This window comes from Branchiostoma lanceolatum, chromosome 10 (genome assembly GCF_035083965.1).
Source record: "Branchiostoma lanceolatum isolate klBraLanc5 chromosome 10, klBraLanc5.hap2, whole genome shotgun sequence".
Taxonomy (NCBI): domain Eukaryota; kingdom Metazoa; phylum Chordata; class Leptocardii; order Amphioxiformes; family Branchiostomatidae; genus Branchiostoma; species Branchiostoma lanceolatum.
The window spans coordinates 18,863,753-18,873,006 of NC_089731.1; positions in this window are offsets into that span (position 1 = coordinate 18,863,753).

The window sequence follows — 9,254 nt, forward strand, 5'->3', positions numbered from 1 at the left end:
CATAGAAGATTATGCTAACATCATCAATTATGCAAATGAGGTCCTCATTAGCATAATTTGATTCAACGATGTTCACATTCACATAACTTTCAAATACCACAAGTATGAAATTGCCATCATTTACCTGTATGCAATTATAGTAGTTTCTCATTAATTATGCAAATTACGCCTACAATTGCATATTTTCTATCAATTAACATTCCTCTCTTCCTCAGTTACAAATGTCACATATTTGAATAGTCATATCATGGAACACAGCGGGGTTTTAAAACTGTCTTATTAGTTATGCAAATTAGAATCTGATTTGCATAATTATATCCAATCTTACAAAGCATCGCGTAAGCTATCTACATACCAAAAATCATTACCATCCATCAAGCCCATCTTGAGTATAGTATTTATAGTATTTTCTCATTAACTTCATTTGCATAGTTGATATCTATTAATATTTCTCTCTTCCTCTTTTACATGTCACATGTTTGAGAGTCCTATCATGGAATTTGGCGGCTGTATAAACATTCCTCATTAATTATGCAAATTAGATACTGATTTGCATAATAAGTATCTAATCATCACTCAAGCTATCTACTTACCAAAAATCATGACCATCCATCAGGCCCTTCTTGAGTTATTCCCTTTCAAAGTCTGAAGCAAAACCTGCTCCTGCCACTAGGGGGCCAAAACCTATACCACTTACTCTCTGTCCAAAGAGCTATCTACCACTCAAAAATCAGGACCATAGCATGTCCAGAACACGAGATATCAAAACAGGAAGTTCGGCTGCAGCACTCATGTCTCATCAAGATCTACCCACCTACCAAATATCAAGACAATCCATCCAAGCCTTCTAGAGTTATGCTGTTTGTTACAAACATACACACAAACGCTACCCTCTGCATAACCTTCTCGGCGAAGGTAAATATACTTCAATTCATACTACTCCAACTTTTATGAAGTCTTTGGTATGACTCAATGCATCTCATGTCCAGAGGTGTCCTACCCGGGCACGAATTCAGGCCTTCTGGTTCCAAGTAATTTGAACCAGATGTGTAAGTGACAGAAGAGCAGACCACTACACCACAGGGACACCCCCACGTGGGTCTGTATGCAGATTGATAAGGCCGGTTAGTGGATTACATCAGGTAATGTTTCAGGAACTTGTGGAATTATGCTATACAGCTGAGGCACAATTACGACTATTACCCCTGTAAGCCGCGCCGGCCAAACCAACTAAGGCTGGATTTACACACGCATTTCCAAGCACACCCAGCCCAATTTTCGCTTGCCAAATGATTGTCGGTGGTTTCCATATACAAATGTAGTATACCTCCTAGCCCTAACCCAACAGTAACCTTAACCCTACACATAACCATATTGGCATGGTCATCTTGAAAGCAACTCAGTCGCTCGTAAAAACATAAACAACAAATTGAGATAATTTAGTCTCAAGAAGATTTGTGCCTTTACATTTGTGTCAAATTTTAACTCATTTCATACAGAAATGAAGCTGCTATGATACTAAAGGCGTTTCAGCCTGATTATCCTCGTATGTGTTGGCGGTTGAAGATTCCCTTTGGATGTCTCGCAAGGAAAGACAGAACTCGGTTAACCGACACTTAGCTAGAAGGAGCCGAAACTTGAAATCAAATTTCTTTGAGAGTTTTTGATGGTTTTTTCGCGAATCTTGGCTATACATTTTGTGAATGTGAACTTCAGATCATGAAAAAAAAACACAAGGCGGTGACATTTAGCAATAACGCCGTAAAGCTGGGGACGTGGAAGCTTACCGGTATACGTAACGTTACCGCTCAAGCAGGAAAACACTTTTTTGAACCGTGACAACAATAGAGCGTACGGAAATCGGTATGTACTACTGCACGCAAAAAATACAGCATATCTAACGTTATATCTTACAACATTTTGCCAACTAAATCAGACATAGCATAGATCTGACATAAATCATTACCAACAATGTAAACGTTTGTACTGCACAGCCCTAACCACCACGTGCACAACAACCAAAATTGTCAGTAAACTAGCAACTGTACATATCTCGTGTAGATATCCATTAAGACACTTATTACATCTGACATGTCTTCTACAACTGTCACTAGAGAGGCAAAACTGATAAAAATGAAATATATCAAACGTTTCAGTTCAAGGGAAACATTGCCGACATGTCAAAGTCAAACTTATCTGAACAACAATTGTAACAGGTACAATGTATGGCTAGTCGATCTAACTAATATCAGCTTGGTTCAGACAGAGCTTAGATGGTATATTCTCAAGTCTTGTGTTTTTGTCAGCATTCCCAAATAAACGTGTAAAGTTCTAACACTAGGAGTGCTATAGACACTGCGAAAACTATATAGTACATAAGAAGAATTACATAAGGTACGTAAAGATATTCAAGGGTCGGTTTTTGCACTTAAATTGAAACTGTTTCACTTAACATTTCCGAATTTTGACTGAAATATGGTTATCCATCCACTCCATACGTTTACAAAATACCTTAAACACAAAACTAACACAGATTAAGAAGAAGATTGAATTCACTTAAACAAGCGGAGATAAAGGTGAATAGCTTCGATCGTTTATCCTCATATCTTGAACAATCCATGATAAAGTGACGTTCGTCTTAAATTTCATTTGGGTAGAATGGACAAAACCTTTTATCACGGGGAATTTTACGATACCTTCCGGCTTCAATGTTCAATTTATGGCTACATATTCTTATTTTGTATATATATATATATATATATATATATATATATATATATATATATATATATATATATATGTATATAGGGTTGGTCCATACGTGCCCAAAACCGTTATAGTTATAGAATGTTATTTAGGCCACAGCAAGTAATTTTTATGGATGACATCAGCGCGCTCATTAATTTTCGCCTGATTTCGAAATAAAAAACAAATTTCATTGCCCTCCGACGGTGGTCAACATGCCAAAAATTGGCAAATATGTCGTAAACGTCGACAGTCTAAGGTGTTTCATTGCATATGAATACCCAGTGTAGTTCCTGCCCATGATGGTATTATAACAAGCTGTTTTCTGCATTTGTTCTAGCAAGGACATTACTAGTATATAAATAATGGGGTGGGGGTCTAGTTAATTGAGCTGTATACACAAGGTGTTCCATCGCATACATGTTGACATTAAATCAAGGAGGTTTTATATTATATATGAAACCTCATTGGTTGAGTACAGGAATAAAAGACCTCTTGGTCATGATATCATATTTCGTCGCCTCAATTCTTGTTTAACAAGACTTATGATCTCAAAATTTGAAAATATAGGAATCTTGTTTTTTGGGGCCCACCTTGTTTTTTTTCCGCCCTATCTCATTAATTTTGGAGTCTGCGGATGATGTCATCCATAAAATTTACTTGCCGTGGCCTTACATGGTTCACCCAATCATGTTCACTAGAATGTAGACCGTCGTATGCTTCACGTAATAGGGTATCCTGGGGTAAATCTAATAAACGGCGCCACAACACGTGATAATTAAGCCAGGTTCAATGTACAAGAGACAAGAAAGATGCACACTATATATACAGCATGTACAAGTCAAATGTACCCGGGATATTTCCGTGCCACTTTTCGATAGGCGAAAATGAACAGTGAATCAAGATTTTAGGAACCCGACGTAATGCTACGGTCACAATTAGAAAAAGGGACCCCAAGATATGACACAAGGCAAATTACGTAATGGTCTAGGTCCCCGACAACCACCGACCACTACATAAACAGAAAAGACAACAGATAGTAGAAGAACCCAAGCAGTCATAAACTAACAGAACCAGGAAAGTCCCCGTTCTCTGAAACAATGAACTTCACAATCACCCCGAACACAATCTCAGCCACCGACACAGTCACAGAAACTGAACCAGCCACACACCGGGCCTATACACCTCAGAAACGGGCTGAAGCCATGTGTGAAAAAGTAGCCACCACTCACAAAAATGTCCCAACCTCCTGCCAGCAACATCACTCAGGATATCAACAAAACACACATCAAGCACCCTACCATCAACAAAGAGATTGTGAGCATCCCTACCGACCATGTCTCAGGTACAGAGAGGAAATAGTACGTTCAGTTACAGCTATAAATGCAACATTAGAAAGCATCTGTCAGGGAGTTAGTAGCTAAATTTACTCCAACCCTCATCCCAACATCATAAATGGATTATCCTCTGTAGGGGATCTCTACCCGCCTGGCTCCAAGAACAATAGAATGGGATCAAAGCAGACGACAGAAAATCATTTGCATATTAACTGACGTCTCAAGTTTTGAAAAATCCTGTATTTTTCTCACTAGTTTTTGAAGAAAACATTGTCAGACAAAGAAAAATAACCCAGATACATCATACATGTATAGGTGTAACAAAGCTACGTAATCAATATTTACGTAACTTTACAAGGCAACTTTCCGGAAACCATAACATTGTGTTTTCGACTGTGAAAGCAACCCCTTCAAAGTTGGAGTTGTATCTATATTTTCCGCTGAGGTGAATTAGCTGTGCGTCTGGAAATATGCCTTATAGTTATACATGTAATTGTGGTGTCTACTTGGTAGTAGACTGGGGCTCTGTAGAACTGTACATGTAATTTGCATACTGACAGCCAAATTGAGACATTCTGCCAGTCAGAGCATGACAGGCCAGTGTTGTCATTGCTTCATATTCTTTGTTAGTTACTACAAAGCTGACTTGTTTATGTGCAGCTATACTTTGATAATCATTTTCTACATTTGAAACTTGTGCTGAAGTATTAAACTTCAATACTTGGTAAACTGTCTTAGCCAGCGAGCCCTCCACTGATGTGAACACCACGGCATTCAGAGGCAGACTGAGCCGCCAGTGAGGTCTGGGAGTTTACGTTAGCAGAGCCTCCCACTGCAGCAGGGCCAGGATATGTACTTGTATCAGCTTCCTCGCACCTTGTTCATCCAGTCCTAAGTTGGAAAAGACAAGTCAGAAAGTTTTCAAGCAAACAGAAGAAACAGACATACATCAGCTGACAAATATCCATATAATCTCCTTGGTCCAACCATAATACTAATTCAATTCAATTCAAAATCAGATAGGCAAGTAAAAGACTGAAAGAGTTTTCCAGTAAGCATTGTCCAGGCTCCAAAATTAGTCTGTAAACCTTAACTTGCCAACACAAAGGAACGAATCACCTTTTATAGAACAAACACCGCATGTCCCCGACTGGCTGAGATGGCCTCGGTGACGTCTTGGTAATGGTCTTAGTAGTCTTCTTTTAATTTCGAGTTTGTCGCGAAACTCCCGTTGAGGTGACGCTAAACCCCAGCTCGTTGCCGTGTCCAGACACGTTGGCTTACGGTAGTGTTGGCGGGACAAGCCGTAACGTCTTCACCTGGTGATAGACAGACAATAAGTGACACTCTATCTACCCCCTTGTCCAGGTGAAGCTTTCTGCACACGGCCCGTGGAAAAACACTGCTCTGTGATTCGTCTAAGAAGAGAATTCATGCTTTGCGATTGGTCACATGAATGCATTTTCCCATTGGTTCATCAGATTGATCTCATGCCGGAAACATGTTCCTCATTGGCTATGTATGCTGATTAGATCAATTTGAAGCAACGCGACCAACAAGTGCACAGCCTCTGATAGCGATTGAGAACGGTACTGCAGCTGTCTGTCCGAAAAGACAGTTTTTTTCCCATCACGAATTAGGGGTGGGTACCGGTACAGAACATTCAGTTACAGTCCAGGTCCAGATGGTCAGGTCCAGGTCTGGACCTGGACCTGATCATAGTAATGCAGCAGTACATTATATTTTGGAGAGCGAGACACAAGTAGAGGTCTCTGTGAGTCCTACAGATTATGTTCAAATTGTATATAAGAACAAGATATCCGGATATGCAAATTCTGAAACTTAAGTACCATAAAGCATGTAAGAAGAATGTAGGCAATAAAACATGGTATTACACCCAACAAGCCTCTTATCCCTGTATTCAATAGAAAAACAGTAACTAACACTGATGTCAACATCAAAATCATCATGAATTTAGATCCGGAACGCAGAGAAAGGTTAACAGTACACTGGAGTCACATGAGTCATGCGGCAGACCGACTGTGACTAAATAATGCTCAGCTCACTTCGTCTCAACTGAAATTCTTTCCGCTATTGCTGGCCTGACTGTCTGGATAAAATTCCGTGCCTCAAAAATCCCCCGTCTTCATATTTTGTCTTCAATAGACTGTGTCCTCCAGTAAGTTGGTGACGTGGAGCAACCTTATTACAGCTTGCATACACAATAATTGTGTAACATATTTGTACCGATTTTTCAACATTCCTACATGTGCAAATGCCTTTTTTGTAACGTTTTTGCAATAGAACTGACAGACGCTTGAAATACATCGCCCCGTTTTCGATATATTGACCTTTGGCAAAGGGCAAATGTTTGTTTTGTTTTTCATAATCAGGCGAAAATCAATGCACGCGCCGATGTCATCCATAGAATTTACTTGCTGTGGCCTAATCGATATATCAATCGGGTTTCTTCTTCTTCTTTCGTTTGAGGCAGCCGCCTTCATCGTGGTGAAGATTTTGCTACCTTTCTACTACTGGAAGTCTACTGCGCTTGGGAGTGAAGGTGTGAAATGTAACAAACCAGGGGTTGGGAATGGGAAGGGTGGATTTAGATCTGTTGTTTAAAACTGTCAAGAGTTGGACTGAGGGCGACCGAGGCTGGAAGGCTGTTCCAGTCCTCGGTCGTCCTGGGGAAGAAAGACTGTCTTCTGTACTCGGTTCTGGATGCAGGGACTCTGTAAGCTGCTGAGTGCAGATGTCTGGACGAGCGGGATGGTGCTGCAGGGGTGGGGGCAACTCTCGAGTTTATAACTACAAGGCTATTGTGATACTTATAAAAAGTGATGAGTCTAGCTCTTCTCCGCCTAGCTTGCAGGGTGGGCCACTTTAGTTCATCAAGCATGTCCTGCACACTAGAGGTGCGTCTAAAGCGGTTTAACACCCATCGGGCAGCTCTACGCTGTACAGACTCCAATTTGTTAATGTCTTTAGCCGAGTAAGGATCCCAAACTGGGCTTGAGTATTCAAGAATAGGGCGAACAAGTGCTATATATGCCAGAGATTTAACATTTTTGGACCTCACTTTCAGGTTTCGGCGGAGGAAACCGAGAGTGCTACTTGCTTTGTTTGTGATATTAATAATGTGGGTGTTCCATGTGAGATTTGCTGTGATGGTAACTCCAAGATATTTAGCTTCTTGGACAGTGGAAAGGGAATGGCCGTGGAGGCTGTAGCTGTGAGACATAGGGTCTCGCTTCCTACTAATATGTAGTGTATGGCACTTGTCTGGATGGAATTTCATCATCCATGTCTGTTCCCATTCAGCTAAGTGGTTTAGGTCGCACTGTAAATTTTGCTGATCTAAACTGGAGCATACACATTTATGTGCCATAGTGTCATCGGCAAACAGCCGGGCGATCGAGGAAAGACTCGTGGGGAGGTCATTTATGTACAGTAAGAACAAACTGGGGCCCAGAACGGACCCCTGAGGGACACCTGATTGAACAGGAACAAAACTGGATATTGCTCCTTCAACCACTACCGCCTGCTGGCGGTCTGACAGGAAGTTTTTAATCCAGGTATTAACTTGGCCCTTGATTCCATAATATGCTAGTTTATGTGTAAGCAGGGAGTGACAGACTTTATCGAATGCTTTGGAGAAATCCATTATCAGTGCATCCGATTGGTGCCCTTTCTGAAGATCGTCTGTCAGTTCATCAACAAGGCCGAGAAGTTGGCTCTCGCAGGAACGTCGTCGGCGAAAGCCGTGTTGTTCCTCGCATATGATGTTATTCTCTTCTGCAAATGACATGATTGTGCTTGTCACTATGTGCTCCATTACTTTACATGGAATACTAGTCAATGAGATGGGCCGATAATTCTCGGCGCGGTAGCGCTCTCCTTTCTTGTAGACAGGGGTTACATTGGCCGTGCGCCAATCTTGGGGTACAATGCCTGTCTCAAGAGAAGAACGAAACAGTAGGCTAAGAGCTGGGGAGAGTTCCACAGCTAGTTCTTTCAAGAGTTTGGGACTTATGCCGTCGGGGCCAGGAGCCTTCTTAGGGTTCAATTTCTGCAACAGATTCTGTACCCCGGCTACAGAAATGCTGACTGAGGAACACGTAGGGGCATCAAGTGGTGGCTTGATGAGGCTGGTTCTGTCCCAGAACTCCTCATCGGAGAAAGTAACCTTTTGACTAAAAGCACTTTGGAACTGTTGGTTGAGTGCCTCTGCACGGTCTTTAGCATCTGTCAGCAACTTGCCGTTCACCTTCAGGGGAGCGACATTTGCGGCTTCAGTCCGCTGAGATTTGATGTAAGACCATAGTTTCTTTGTGTTAGCTGCTCTACCCTCATGTGAGTTGACCCCATGTGTGTTATCCTCAGATAGGTTGTTGGTAAACATGCCTTCTGTATATAACCAGTAGGCTCGTCTTAGCCGACGTTGGACTTGGTGTTTGAGATCTCTCATTTTGTCACGTGTGTCAGTATTGCCAGTCTTCTTCCAGCGTTTGTACAGCCTATTCCTGCGGCGGATTAGGCGTAGAGTGGGAGGGTCTACCCATGGTTTGTTATTCTTCCTACCTAGTGTTTCCTCTGTATGTTACAGTTCTCAGTTCATATGTCTTGAAGCGCCATTGGGAAAAGCACTGCCAACATGTTGACCCAAAAATGTTACTCTGTCCTTATGGTGTCCTCGTATGTACATGTAGGTGTCCTCGTATATAGGTCGTCATCCAAAAAAAATAGCACATTGAAAGGGAATTTCAACTTTTCCTCATTAATCAAGTGAAGAAGTACCTGATTTGCATAGAATGCATTTCATAATGTTAATCATCATTAATCGTTTCTACCTGTCCAAAATAATTAAGATCCACCAAACCATGCATGAGTTATCCACCTCCAAAATTGCTCCATAAAATGCCCACTGTACTACCGTAGGAGCCCCCCAGAAGACCCATCTTCGGACTTGACCCTCATTTCTCCGACCCCCAACAACCTACTAAATTTCATCACGATCCATTTAATTTCTCTCGCGTTATACCACCAACAAACAAATTGACAAACATCAGCGCAATAGGAACCCCCCAGAAGACCCATCTTCGAACTTGACCTTCGTCTCCCCAACTGAAAGTTACCTACCAAAAATCACCAACATTCGTCCATGGCATC